Here is a 5,557-nt window from a genome sequence, read left to right as displayed (position 1 = left end):
TTATAGGGAATTCTCCCAAACCCACCACCCTTTTCATGCCCTGGCACGTGCTGCTCTGCTCATTCTTTCTGGAATGTCATCCTGACTTTTGTCTGCCATGAAAACGCCTGTTCATTGTTCGATATTCGTGTTTCATTTTTGAATCCCCACATAAAGGCTGTGGCTGGCCTCTAACCCCTCCTCATGTCTGCCTTTTGTCCTTGTCAGACTTGGTTTTTTTTATGTTTATTTATTTGAGAGAGAGAGAGAGAGAGAGGGAGACACAGAATCCAAAGCAGGCTCCAGGCTCCGAGCGGTCAGCACAGAGCCTGACGCTGGACTCGAACCCATGAATCATGAGATCATGACCTGAGCTAAAGTCAGATGCTTTACTGGCTGAGCCACCCAGGTGCCCCAAGTCAGACTTTGTTTTAATGATTTACTCATAGGGCAGTCTCCCATGCTTTTCTCTGAGTTCTCTGAATACAAGATGTCTGGATTATTCAAATGTACACTTCCAACGCTGTGCCTTCCCTTGTACGTGTGGGTGTGATGGACATTTTGGCCATTTTATGTTAACCTCCACAGGTTAACCCTTGACAGTAGGGTTATTTTCATCTTGGTTACTGGTTCAAATGAAAATGACACCCTTTGGGGGACACGCCCCAAAAAAGCTAGTAAATTTTCTCAAAGTTTTTGTTTATCTATGGGATAGCATGATGCCATAAAATAAGTAATTATACATGTGATGTATGTAATACGTGGGGTCATTAAAGACGTGATGCTAATTGAATCCACCTCCCTGCAAGAGCTGTCTCTTAGCAATTAGTGTTTAGGGCCAGCTGTGGGGTGTAACTGCATAGCACAAGTTAAATCAGAAGAAAGCAGTGAAAATAAAAGTAAGCAAACTAGCCATCATATCAAATTTACCCAGATGTCATTCATACAGAAGTATCTTTTTTAAAAGTCTCTTTACATCACTTTTATTTGTGCTTTTGAGGAGGTCTATTTCACTTATTTTTTTAAAGTATTTTCTTAAAAAAAAATTTTTTAATGTTTATTTCTGAGAGAGAGAGCATGAGCGGGGGAGGGGCAGAGAGAGAGAGGGAGACACAGAATCTGAAGCAGGCTCTAGGTTCCAAGCTGTCAGCACAGAGCCCGGCGTGGGGCTCAAACTCATGAACCATGAGATCATGACCTGAGCTGAAGTCAGACGCTTAACTGAGTAAGCCACCCAGGCACCCCTAAAGTTTTTATTTTCTTCAGTAATCTCTATACCCAATGTAGGATCAAACTCACAACCCTGAGATCAAGAGTCTCATGCTCTTGGGACTGAGCCAGCCAAGTACCCCTCAGGTGGTCTATTTCATTCAGTAGGTTTAAATAATTAATGACATGCCCGATTTACAGTCAGTTCAGTCTTCATTTCAACAGTGGCTATTCCTGAAAATCAGTTCCTGATCCAATGGAAGGTTTAAGATCATTGAAATGAAATGGCAGAGATATTCAAAGACACTTGAAGCAAATAAAGGACCGTGTGTGCTCTCTTTTAAAAATGTCTCTGCCTTAGGGGTGCTTGGGTGGCTCAGTCAGTTAAGCATCCAACTTCGGCTCAGGTCATGATCTCACAGTTCGTGGGTTCGAGCCCCTGTCAGACTGTGCTGACAGCTCGGAGCCTGGAGCCTGCTTCAGATTCTGTGTCTCCTTCTTTCTCTGCCCCTCCCCCACTCATGCTCTGTCTCTCTCTCAAAAATAAACATTAAAAATTTTAAAAAATAAACATGTCCCTGTCTTAACGTTGAACTTAGACTTCATTAGTATTCCATGGATGTCACTTTTATTGCCCCTCACAATCACCTCCTCGTGCTTCTTTCTCCAGCTCAGAGGGCACTGGGATTCTCTGTATCGCACAAACATATTTTGAGTATCTACTGTGTGCCAAGCACTGCGAAGTACTGTATCTCAATGCTCATGCCATTCTAGAGACAGGTTGCAACACCACCCTGCTCAGAGCCCGTCCCAGGAGGTGGAGGACGGCGCCGGGCAGCACTATCCTGGTGCAGTTGGTAACTCCTGGGCACGCCAGGGGGAGGATTTAAAGTCACATCCCTTTGCGGAAGGAGCGTGACTCTGTGCAGCTTTCTCTCACGATAGCAGAGTTTGTAATGCTGTAGAATAGGAAGCAGACATATTTTGTCTTAAAAAGTAAATGGAAAGGACTATGCAAGCCATACTGGCCTCTTTTTTTTTTTTCTTCTTTGTTTATATTGGGCAAGGGAGGGGCAGAGGGAAGGAGAGAGAGAATCAAGTAGGCTCCATACTTGGCACAGAGCCCAACACGGGGCTGGATCTCAGGACTGTTGATGCTCAATTGACTGAGCCACCCAGGCGCACCCTCTTTTTTTTTTTTTTTTTTTTTCTACAGAAGAGAGGCTGGAAGAGTAAGCGTTTTTGAGCTACACAAGCTTTCTGGCACCTGTCACCTGAGACATTTTTTTGTGACATTCCCATATATTATATGAGACTTGAGCTTCGACATGGCAGAGGAAATAAGTGCCACCAGAATGGTAAAACTTGGGCATAGACAGTGACCTTAGAGTCATTATCTTCGCATTGTGGGTTGACCCAGAGAGCCTGTGGGTTAGTCTCATAACTCTAAGGTCAATGTTGCTTCTCTCATACTTGCTGGAGCAAATCTTCCCTGCTAATGATTTTCTTGCTTTTCTTTTCTTTTCTTTCTTTCTTTTTTTTTTTTTTTTTTTTTTTTTTTTTGTATCTAGGCATATGTTTGGTGCCTAACACAAAATATCTTTGGAATAAAAGGCTGCCCACCACCATCCAGTCTCCCAATAACAACCCATTCCAGAGAGCACCGTACCCACCTTGCATTCTCTTTCCTCCTTGTCTCTACCAATTCTTGTTTCATTTCATTTTATAAGATTTTTTTGAATTGTGCTGAAATATAAGTCACGGAATTTGCCATGTGCCATCTTAGCCACTTGAAAGTGTACAATTCAGTGACATTAATTACATACACGGTGTTGTACCAGCATCACCACTATCGATTTCCAAAACTTTTCTACCACCCAAATAGGAACTCTGTGAGCATTAAGTAATAACTCCCCATTTCCCCAGCCCCTGATAACTGCAATTACACTTTCTGTGTCTATTAATTTGCCTATTGTAGATGCTTCATATAGATGAAATCATACAATATTTGACCTTTTGTGTTTGGTTTCTTTGTTTCTAAGTTTATTTATTTGGAGAGAAAGAGAGAGCAAGATGAGTGTGGGAGGGGCAGAGAGAGAGGGAAGGAGAGAATCCCAACCAGGTTCTACACTCCCTGTACAGAGCCCATTGTGGGGCTCAAATTCACCAAACGTGAGATCATGACCTGAACCGAAATCAAAAGAGGCTTAACCGACTGAGCCACCCAGGCACCCCTTGTTGGGTTTATTTCATTTAGCATAATGCTTTCAAGGTTTGTCTGTGTTATATCAGAACTTTATTCCTTTTTTAGGACTGAATACAATGTTTTGTTTATCTATGCATCTGCTGATGGATGCTTGGGTTGTTTCTACCTTTTGGCGATTGTGAATAATGTGGACAAGTATCTGTACACTTGTTTTCAGTTCTTTTGTCTCTATACCTATGAGTGCAATTGCTGGGTCATATGGTAATTCTACATTTAGTTTTTGGGGGGAGACACCAGCTTTTCACAGTGGCAGCACCGTTTTACATCCCCATCAGGGTTCCAGTTTCTCCACATCTTCACCAGCACTTGTTGCTTTCTATTTATTTGTTTTTGATAATGACCATCCTAATGGTTAGAAGGCGGTATTTTACTGTGTTTTTGATTTACATTTCCCTAATGATTAATGATGTTGAATATCTTTTTACATGCTTGATGGCCATTTGTATTTCTTCTTTGGAGAAATGTCTGTTTAAGTCTTTTGCCCATTTCTTAAATTTGGTTGTTTGTCTTGTTGAGTGTTAGTTCTTTTTTTTTTAAGTTTTTATTATTTATTTTTGAGAGAGAGAGAGAGAGAGAGCACACGCACGATTGGGGGAGGGGCAGAGAGAGGGAGACACAGAATCTGAAGCAGGCTCCAGGCTCTGAGCTGTCAGCACAGAGCCCCATGTGAGGCTGGAACCCATGAACCATGAGATCATGACCTGAGCCGAAGTCGGACGCTCAACCAACTGAGCCACCCAGGCGCCCCCTTTTTTTTTTTTAATTTTTTTTTTAATGTTTATTTATTTTTGAGACAGAGAGAGTGAAGCTCCTTTTGGAAGTTAAGAACCCCTTTGACTTGGAGCTAAAGCTTTTTTTGAGCCGCATTAAGGAAGTACTGGGCAAGCTGGTGGGGTTAGAGGTTAGTGGCCATTTCTACGAATTGAAATGAATAGGCTTATATTCTATCTCTGCCCTTTTTTGCCCGCAACTCCATTTATGTGGACCTTTGGCGTGTTGGCTATTGTTTCAGCATTAATTTGTTGAGCACCTAATATGCACTAGGTTTTACAGTGTAACAAATACATAAGAAGCTCCAAATCCATGACCTCAAGGAACTTAGAGTCTCATGGGGGAGTTTGCATGACATAACAATCTTCCAAATATCTTAAGCATGGGCATGGTACCTTATTTAACGTCATGATACATCTTATGGTATCACTATATATCATCTTATAGTGAGCCCTTAGGTGATTAGGGCTCAACCAAAGGACAGACCCACATGAGCTGTAGTGCTACCAAGAGGTGTGTGGATAAGGCAATACATAAATTGGGCCTTGAAAGCCAGGTAGAATTTTCAGAGGAAGGGAAGAAGGGAGAGGGCGTCCTAGTGGGTACAAGTGGTGTGCTTAGGGGAGAGAACCACAAAATCCAAGACAAGGTGGGAATAAGTTTAATATCTCTGCCAACCAATAAGAATCTTAGTGCAGTCTACTCATATTCAAGGGCAGAGTAGACCCAGCTGAGGGTGGGACAAATTGAGAGGGCCCTGAATCAAAAGGAATTGTTTGGAGTCATTTGTGTCCCAGGACCTATGAGATCATCTTACACAGCTTTGTTAACCACTGCCTTTCCAGTTTCTAGAGGACTCCTTGTTTTCAAGGTGAAGGCAGAATATGGCTCTCACATACACATCAGCTGGGTGCAGGTGCTTGGACACCACCCCCTCCCACCCCTACCCTGGGCACATCCATCTGCCTCCAGCTTTCATTCTGTGGCCCCTACCTCTTGTCACCACACACCTGGAATGACTGAAATGGTTTTTCACCTGATCTCTCTGCTCCCACCCTCACCTCTGCTCCAAACCACAGGGCAGAACATTGTCATCTAATGTGCTTGCAACATCAACATCATGGGGGCCCTTTGCCCAAGAGTGTCTTAGAGCTTGGATCTAGACTTTCTCTCCATGATCTTTCCAACTTTAAGTGTCCTACAAACTTCCTGCTGTGCCCATAAACAAAGCAATCTTATGCGCTTCATTTATTCAGTCTTTCAACCATTTCCTGACCACCTACTATACCTCAGGCATAGACAGTGTGACGAACTGAACTGTGTTTCCCTCAA

This window comes from Lynx canadensis, chromosome B2 (genome assembly GCF_007474595.2).
Source record: "Lynx canadensis isolate LIC74 chromosome B2, mLynCan4.pri.v2, whole genome shotgun sequence".
NCBI lineage: Eukaryota > Metazoa > Chordata > Mammalia > Carnivora > Felidae > Lynx > Lynx canadensis.
The sequence above is the reverse complement of the archived record's forward strand: the minus strand, read 5'-3'. Positions refer to the sequence as shown.